The following is a 10,011-nucleotide window of genomic DNA, read 5'->3' as shown; positions in this document are numbered from 1 at the left end:
CAACTGTTTCATTGAGGGACAGGTATCACTCTACTTTCCTGAAAAGCAGGGTGTTCCCTAAGAAAGGAACACTGGAGACTTAAAAGGAGAGACACATTTCCCAGTTATTGTGTGTTAGAATCAGTTGAGATTACCTCTTTTAAATCAATAAAGTCTTTTTCTGATCGTGGGGGCAATGAAGAAAAGTTAATAGTCATTGTAAGCAGCAAGAGTTGTACTGAGCTTTTGGGTTGGCAAGAGAGCCAAACTCAATTTAGGATCGCTTCCCCAGGTAAGAAAGGGTGTTGCCTGGATTAATTTCTCTCTCCCACCCCTTGGGCTCTTGACTACTACACTTAGCCAGGATTCATTCTTTAGGGAAAGGCATAGTACAGAATGGGGTGTGTTCAGCAGACATTTTTGCTTTCTTGCCGTGAGTGGGGCAGGAAAGGGCTGCCTTGCAGTCACTCTTTCTTCCACAGCAGGTAAGCCACATTCACAGCGAGCCCCCCTTCGTTAACTCCCGAGGGGATGCAGCAGCAATTCATGTTTTGAAGTGCTTTCAAAGATTCAAAACGTGAGGCGCTGCTATACCCCTTTGGGGGGAAGTTAGAAGGTGGTGGTGGTCTGTTGAACTTGCAGGCTCCTACTCCAAGACCAGCGCAGAGCAGGTAGGTGGGAAGGGGGTTGGGGGGTTGTATTTTTCCTTTCCTGGGCATCTTACCATACACCCCACCCCACCCCACCCCAATCCAGGGGGAGGGAGGGTCCCTGGGAAAGTGGAACAATCCAGTCACAGTCCGGAGGAGACTCGGAGGTCCTTGGCACTCAGTCGTGCCCTAGCAGCGGGAACAGTACTGCAGTGAGCAATGTGTACCCTGGAGTATTGTTTCTGCTGCCCGGGCAAGGCTGGGACTGGCACCCACCCACCCCTACCAGCCAGGTAAGTTAGAGTCAAGCATCTACCTGCAACTACCCACCCCAGAACTCATCGGTCCTCCTGTCATGGTTCACTTGTCATTGAATAAAGATGAAAATGTGTGTGAAAACAGATTCCTTTTACCCGGTTTTCCATGGCCAGGGTGGAAATACAAGCAGTGGGAGTGGGGAGGTGGGGTGGGGGGGGTGGGGAGAGGTGTGGGAATCGGTTCCTGATTTCTCATCAACGACAATAAAAGAAGAAAAAGAAGAATAAAAAAGATTGCCTTCGGGTCCCCACAATTCAATTAGGGACGGGGGGGGGGGGTGAAAATGAATAAACCCCCCCCCCAACACACACCACACACACATACCCCTGCAGTTGCTGGTCACCGGGCTCAGGTCCTGTTTATGGAAAGGCCCTGGGAAGCCAGACCCCACCTTCCCCCAACGCCGTTTCGGGGGCCAAGGGGTGTCACCCATGAATCTGGCTTCGAGTTTAGTGCCCTGGGATGGCACCGAAGTGCCTGTGGGGGGCGACGCCCTGTTGCATTCCCAGACCCCCCCCCACCCCAAGACTTAGGCCCCGAGGCGCCGCCCTAAGCCTGAGCTCACAGAACTGCCCCGGGCGGGGGACGGGAGAGGAGGGCTGGAAGGGGGGAGGACACTGGTTATGCCCCGACCTGTAAGCACGCCAGCGTCCTGAGCTGCCGGCTCAGCACCATTGGGGTCTCCAAAAACTTTGGGCACGACTGCTAATGAGCCCCGCACCCACGTCACCTCTAAAGGCCTAGGCGCGGGCCTAAAGAACCCCGATTCCCGGGCTGAGGGCTCAACAGCCCCCCTCCCCCCACCATGAAATACCCCATTAGATCTTTTGAGCCCCTGGGCGGGTCAAAAACTCTCGGCGAACACAGGGGCGTGACATAAACTCCTTGCCCGGAGTTCCTTTACACAACGACAGGCCGCGCCCTCTCCTCCCCCTTAAACGGGCCTGCCCGAGGGGTGGGGCCCCCAGATCGGCAGATCGGGGGAGGCCGGGGGGCTTGGGCCGAAAAGCCCGCCCTCCCACACTCCCCTGCGCCAGAGCAGGCCCGGACGGCCGCGGCCCTTCCGGACGGGCGGGCCCCTCGGGCTCCCCGGGCGCCGCCACCCCGCACCCCACGACCTTTCTCCGGCCCGGATTCCCCCCCCAACACACACACACAACTGCCGCCCCGCCGGCCGTCCGCAGGCCCGACGACAGCCCCCAGAATTGGTTCCTGCCCCCCGCCCCCTACTTTTCCAACCCTTGGGTGCCGATCCCGGAGACCTAAACGGCTAACAGGGTCCCGCACCCAACCGGCCTCCCTGTGAACTTGGGGTTCTGGGACACACCAGGCCAGCCCCTCACCCGGCCTCCCCTGCTTCCCCCTCGGTCCCGTTTCCCCCTGGAGCCCGTGGGACACCTGGAGGCCCCAGCGCCCCGCCTTCCCGAGGGGACCTTGGCCCAGCCAACCGGCTCCCTCCAGCGGGCGCCCGCCAAACCCAGGTGAGCCCCGAAACACACACACACACACACACACACACACACACACACACACCACAGCACGCGCGGCTGGGGTAGCCCGAGGAGTGGACTCCGGGAGCCAGTGATCCTGAAACGGGACGTGCTTGCCTTCCCAAACCCAGGTGAGCCCCACAACACACACACACACACACACACACACACACACACACACACACACACACACACACACACCCCACAGCACGCTTGGCTCAGGGAGGAGTGGACTCCGGGAGCCAGGGATCCTGACGGTGGGCGGGGGGACGTCTTGCCTTCCAGAAGTGCAGCGACCCTTAGCTCAGCACCCCCCCCATCAAGAAGCAGGGAAATTGAGGGCGTCCACCCCATCTCCCCACCCCGCAAGACGTGGCTCCCTTTTCCGCCTGAAAACATTCCTCTTGCACCATTATTTACGCTGTCGAAGTTGCCCTCGAGCCTCGATTTTCCTCCAAGGACAAAAATGTGAATAAACTCGTATTTTCGCCAAACATTTCGGTGTCAATTAACAAGATGGCAATTCGTTCCAGACTATAAGTTCTCCTTAACAACTCTCGAAGGTCTTTAATACGGTGATTTCAACACGGCTAAATGTGCAGAGTAAAGTGGGGGAAGATGCAAGTTGATTAATAGACGCCACGTCGTCACCTGCAAAAGAGACGCTTTTCCGTTGTTTTTTTTTTTCACGTCCCCCCCAACACACGTGTTATGTGTTAGCAAGGAAACTGTTTGCACACCATCTTGTCTTATGTTTATTAGACAGACAGAGGTGGCCCTTACGCTAGCAAAAGCTAGTTTTCTATCTAAAAGTCTACGTTTCTCTTAAGTTGTGAGACAAGCGATACGGATTGCTATTAGAAACGAGAACATTTTTTAAATGGGGAGGGAGGGAGATGAAGGCGCCCAGCATCTCCAATTAGCAGTGCTGCCTAGTTTTTCCCCCAACAAAGAAACCCTACATGACCCACTCTTGGCCGGGGGTCTGGACACAGAAGACTCCTGTTTCAAGAAAATACAATCATCTTTCAAAGTCTGTCATTTATATGCATTTTTAACTCACTAGGTATTGAAAACCACCCGCGTCCCACGACATAGGGTAAAATATAATCAATCACTCTCCTGTAATATTATACATGCTTTTAAAATGTTATTGGAAAATGTTTTATGATCTGTAAGTCGAAATAACCCTCTCCCAACCACATCTTTTTTCCTGCTGCTCCCCCATACCCACGCCTCTTTGTTCCAATTGGCATGTAAACTGGTGTTTCCCGCCAATTGAACCAGTCACGATGGGAACGTCAATTGATTTGAACAGATGTGTGTCAGTATTACTGGGAAAAGTACATGCCAGATAGCCAGGGCCACGAAAGGCGGGGAAGAGAGCGGGAAGGAGAAGGAGAAGAAGAGAGAGAGTGAGAGTGAGGGGGAAAGGGAAAGAGAGGAGAAAGAGAGACAGGGAGAGGGAAAGGGAAAGAGAAAGGGAGGGAAGGAGAGAAGGAGAGAGAGGGAGGGAATGAGAAGAGAGAGAGACAGAGAGCGCAAGAGCAAGCAGTGGTTACAACTGTACAAAATGTCCGTGTGCAACCATAGGACTTAGCAAGGACTGAAATGAAACCCCAAACAGGAAAACAGTTGGATCGGTTCCAGTGCGGGAGATTGAATGATTGTATGCTGCTTTTGATTTCCGTTAATGTGGGCAACTGTCCAATAAAAAAAAAGACTAATAAAAACTCCACTGTGCCAATGATTTCGCTGATTGTTTTTAAACACCATACCTATCAATCATCAAGGCAGATGGGGCAGAAGGGGGAGTGGATTTGTAACCCCCCCCCCCCCCCACACACACACACCCCAATCCTGGACACTTGGGAAAGATGTGATCCTCGGTCTCCATCAACTCCTAGAAGAGTTCACATCTACGGAGTTGCCCTGCAAGACTTCAATGATCCAAGGTTCCCAAAGCCTGCTTGGAGAGCGCTCTGGAAGAAATCAAAGACTGGAGTGGGGGGCGCTGTCCGATGTCCGGGATGGCATTCATTTTTAGAGATCCATTTCCCAACTAGCCTGCAGTGTAACTTAGACTTATAACAATAGAGGGTGTTTCCCAAAGTGGGAAGTACCATCTCATCCCCACCCCAGATCCTGCCCCTGCTGTGGGAATGATCACGTGGTGCGGGTGGGGATGCTCTGCTCACTTAAAGGAAGTAGAATTCCAAGGGGGGTCCTGAGGCTGAGGGTTTTTTTGTCGGAAAAGGGAGACAAATAATTATATATATATTTGTGTGTGTGTAATTGCATTTAGAATAGTCCCATTACTCTTAACCGAAAAAAATGGACTATTAACAAATGTGTTACACTCTGGCACATTCCACACACCAATGGACCCATGCAAGAGTTGCTGCACAATAAATGAACAGGTCAGCTAGTGATTTCATCCCATTTCACCTCCCTGCTGCCATTGCCTCCTCCCTCCCCAGGCCCACAATTGATCTCAGCAAGTTCAAAGCGGCTTAGACCCCCTGTGGGGAGAGTAAATTGAGCCATTAGGGAGGAACCCTGAAAAGACTTCTACTTCCTGGGCTTGCTCAGGCTTTGGAGAACTCCCCACACTAGTGAGTTCTATAATCTGGGCACCCCAGGGAAATTTGCCAGGTCACCCTTGCTGGGCCCCGTAGAGTCTGCGAGCCGTGAACCCAGCAGTGCTTCTGGATCCATCTCGACCCGTCTCCAGTTGTAATGCTGGCCCAAGGCCCTTACAAGTCCTGTTCTCTCACCTGCTCCCCAGATCAATCTGTTAACCTCCAAATTAAAAGCCAGTCCTCCTCCCCCCCCCCCCCCGCCCCTGTCAAAAGAAAACCAAAAACACAATCATGAGAACTTTTAGTTTCTCAATATCTTGCTTTCCGAAGGTGCTTTTATCTACTTTCCCAAGTGCATTCGTCATTTCTACTTACAAAACCACAAGTGCTTCATAGAAAAAATCAAAAGCAATCACAAGATGAGTGAGCTGAGGCTTCTGGGAGTTGATTCCTTCGAGACTAATCCAGGCCCCTGTTCCTCTGGCCTTTTACTGCGGGTCATATAGCATTAACTGTTCACAGGACCAACTGCCCTGACCCCCAGTGATGGACTGGGATCCATTCAGTTAGAACATTTCGTGGTGGGGCTGGAGTGATAGTACAGTGGGGAGGGTGCTTTCTTGCATCCGGCTGACCTGGGTTCGATTCCCAGCATCCCAAATGGTCCTCCCGGAGTCCCATCAGAAGTGATTCCTAAGCAATCCAGGAGGAACCCCTGAGCATTGCTGGATATAACCCAAAAAGAAAAAAAAAGAAAAAAATTTTGTGGTAAAGCTGATCCATTTTTTGATGATCTTATGTCTATGAACTGTCCACTTTCTGGGTAAGGTCCAAGCTCAGGCCCGGGATGACTAATAATTAAAATTATCCAGCTATGTACAAGCAAATTTGCACAAAATCCTCCCCAAGGTATGAATTTGGTTCCTCTAAGATCTCTGGACCTTGGAGGTAGAGTGATAGTACAGTAGGTATGGTGTTTTCCTTGCACATGGCCAACACGGGTTCGATCCCTGGCATAACATGTGGGTCTCCGAACACTGTCAGGAGTAATTCCTGAGTGTAGAGCCAGGAGTAACCCCTGAACATCACCAGAAGTAACTTCTGAACATCACCGGGTGTGATCCAAAAAGACAAAATCAAAACAAAACAAAACAAAAAAGATCTCTGGGCTTTATTTGATAAGTTCAGTGGACATAGCCAAAATAATCTTAAGAAAATTAATTAAGGGCTGGACAGACAGTAACGGGAGTGTGGCAGAAAACCAAAACACAAAAGAAAGGAAAACAATGAAATGGAATGTCGAACCACAGAGGTTAATTAAATTGAATGAATCAAGAATATCTTCTTTACTCATTACAAACAATACTTGTGAAACTATGCAGAAACCTTGGAAGACAATTACAAAAAAATTACACGGACAAAATGATCAAAAACATTGCTGGGCTTGAGGATGTAGCTCAGCGCTGAGGCCCTGGGTTCCACCCTTGATATCACAAAAGGAATGAAAAGGGTATAACAGTAATAAGTAGAGACTGGAGAGATGATACAGGCAGTAAGTAGCCTTGTCTGCTACTGTCCCCAGTTCAATCCCCGGCACTGCATAGGGTCCCCTGAGCACCGCCAGCCAGAAGTAATCCCTGAGCACTGGTGGGTGTGGCTCGAACCACTCTTTCCCCAAAAGAGTATTAATAATAAATATAAAGAAAGGGAAAAACAACTGAACAGTTTTGAAACTTTTAGTGTTTGGGTCTGTTTAGGAAGATAAACTGGAAAGAACATGCTAACCAAACATTGAGGCATAAGAACCGAGGACTTCTTGCTTTCCAGTATTGGGGGTTTGGGTAGGAGGTCAGTTTGGGCTACACCTGGCAGCACTCCTGGCCTAATCCTGGCTCTGCTCTCAGAGATCACTTCTGGCAGTGCTCAGGGAACCCTATGCAAACAAACCAGGATCAGCCATGTGCAAGGCCTTACCACCTTAACCCCTCTACTATCTCTCCGGCCCTTCCCTATTTTTTTTTTAATTTTAGTAATGTTATGTTTTTTGTTACATTAGGGGCTAACATTCTCTAAAAAGTCTTCATAGTGTCAAAGCTGCACATACGGACATTATCTTGTGACCACTGACCACAGTGCCCTTGTGACAGATGACTGACAGCTCTGGGAGCCACTTATCTTTGTGGCAAAACAAGTAGTATCACCAGACCAATCAATGAGCACTCAGCAGAAAAGTGGACCTTACACAAGGAAAAATACGATTGCCATGGCAAGATGAGGAAAATATGTTATACCTGAAGTTTATTTATTTATTTATTTATTTATTTTTGGTTAGGGGACCACACCTGGCTCTGCACTTAGGAATCCCTCCTGGTGGTGCTCAGGGGGCCCTATGGGATACTGGAGATCGAACCCGGATCAGTCACTTGCAAAGCAAACACCCTACCACCTGTACTATTGCCGCAGCCCTATTTGAAATTTTTAATGTGAAATGGGATGAGCTCTTGTGTGCTTCATTGCTGTTTTGTGTTTTTTTAATGAACTGAACTTAGAAGGGCATGAACTTTGATATTCATGTACAGTGATAAAGAATTTAAGCTCAGGGGGCTGGAGCAATAGCACAGCGGGTAGGGCATTTGCCTTGCACGCGGCTGACCCAGGATCAATTCCCAGCTTCCCATATGGTCTCCTGAGCACCGCCAGGAGTAATTCCTGAGTTACTGCTGGAGTTCTCTGAGCACCGCTTGACATACCCCCAAAAGTGAGGGGGAATCATTATTAATGATTGTAGGCATAGGGTGATCTTTACTATCCTAAGCACACATAAGTGGCCAAGAAAAAATCAAAACAGGGGCCGGAGAAGTAATACAGCAGGTAGGGCACTTGCCTTGCATGCATCTGACCGAGGTTCAATCCGCAGCACTTCATATGGTCCTTGGAGTGACCCCTGAGCGCAGAGTCAGGAGTAAGCCCTGAGAAGAGTCAGAAGTAAGCCCAGAGAACAGCCGGATGTGATCCAAAAACAAAAACAAGAAAAAAACAAACGGGTCAGAGAGTGTGCAGAGGGTAAGCCACTTACCTTCCATGTGGCAGACCTGGGTTTGATTCTGCGGCACCACCTAGGGTTTCCCAAGGCCCCACTAGGAGTAATTCATGAGTGCAGAGCCAGGGGTAAACCCTGAGCACCACTGGGTGTGATCCAAACCAACCACAAGAAAAAAAAAAGAAAAGGGAAAATAAGTACATGAACAAATCAGAGAGAAAAAGAATACACCCAGATACTCCCATCAGCAGTTTGTAAAATAGGAAATAAGGGCTGGAAAGATAATATAAAAGCAACCATGACCCTGGTTCAAATCCCAGCATCACGTATGATCTCCCAAGAGGCAAGTGTGGCCCCTGAGCACTGCTGATGTGGTCCCAAAACAAACATGGAAAGAGTAGGAATCGGAAACTCTCTGAATAACTTCAAATAATAGGGGTACAGCGTGGAGCACACAAGCCTAGCTTGGGCCCAATCCAGGTTCCATCCCCAATATCATATGGTTCCCCCAACCACCCAGGATGGCCAAGATATCCGCAACACCGCAGTGCCAGGCCTTTGCATAGAACTTCTAAAACAAACTACCTGGTGATCACTCCTAAGCACTTCCAGGGCTGACCCAAAAATAAAAGGAAAAAAAAAACATGCACTATTTTTGCATTGCTTCCATCTACACAGCGCAATATCTGCATGCAGGGAGCATTCAATATGCATTATATTGTTCCTATATACAAAAGATAAAAGGATGGGCAGGAATATAACACTATTTAGTCATTATTATTATATATTTTTTGGTTTAGGGGTAACGCCCGGTGATGCACAGGGGTTACTCCTAGCTTTGCACTCAGGAATTATTCCTGGCGGTGCTCAGGGGACCAAATGGGATGCTGGGAATTGAACCCAGGTTGACCACGTGCAGGGCAAACGGCCTACCCGCTGTACTATCGCTCCAGTCCCTAGTCGTTATTTTAAGTTGCAATGGAATAAGTTAACAAAGGAGATACTAAACTATTTTTCTGACATACTCCTAATGTATAATATAAATGCACTGGGAACATTTTCAGACATAGTGTTTTTTCTTGGGTTTGGGGTACGTTTTTCAATTTGTCTTTTTATTTTTTTTGATTTTTGGTTTTCCTGCCATACCAGGGGGTGCTCAGGGCTTACTCCTGGCTCTGCACTCAGGGGTCATTCCTGTCAGGTTGCGGAGACCAGGGTGCCGGGAATTGAATCTAGGTAGACTGCATTCAAGGCGAGTGTGCTACCCACTGTGCTGTCACTCTGACCACTCAGTCTATAGTTTCATGTTAGAGACTTAGCTCAGAGGAATTTCTGGCTACTAAAAGTCTAAATTTTATTCAGTCTATAGTTTCATGTTAGAGACTTAGCTCAGAGAAATTTCTGGCTACTAAAAGTCTAAATTTTATTATCTTAAAGTTGTTGCATGGGCTGGAGCGATAGCACAGCAGGTAGGGCGTTCGCCTTACAAGCGGCCAACATGGCCGACCCGAGTTCGATTCCTCCGCCCCTCTCGGAGAGCCTGGCAAGCTACCGAGAGTATTCGATATGCCAGACACAGTAACAACAAAGTCTCCAATGGAGACGTTACTGGGCCCGCTCGAGCAAATCGACGATCAACGGGAGGGCCTTTACCTTTTTTACCTTTTAAAGTTGTTGCACAATAGCTGATCAAGAGGAGATGCCAACGTATTTTGGCAATGTTCTTAACACACAGCATAAAGACATTGGGAGCATTTTGCATGCATGATTTTCTATCGACATGTAGACAAAATGCTAGAGGTAATAACCTAAAATTTAATCACAGTCATTCATAGGTTACAGTATGATAAAGTGATGAAAATGAGGGAGAAATTCATATTTCCAGTATGTTCCCGAATATGTAAGGATGTTAGGAACATTTTGCATTCATAGCTTTGCATCAATTCTTATTT

Source organism: Sorex fumeus, unplaced genomic scaffold (assembly GCF_029834395.1).
Source record: "Sorex fumeus unplaced genomic scaffold, SorFum_2.1 ptg000075l, whole genome shotgun sequence".
Classification (NCBI taxonomy): domain Eukaryota; kingdom Metazoa; phylum Chordata; class Mammalia; order Eulipotyphla; family Soricidae; genus Sorex; species Sorex fumeus.
The sequence above is the reverse complement of the archived record's forward strand: the minus strand, read 5'-3'. Positions refer to the sequence as shown.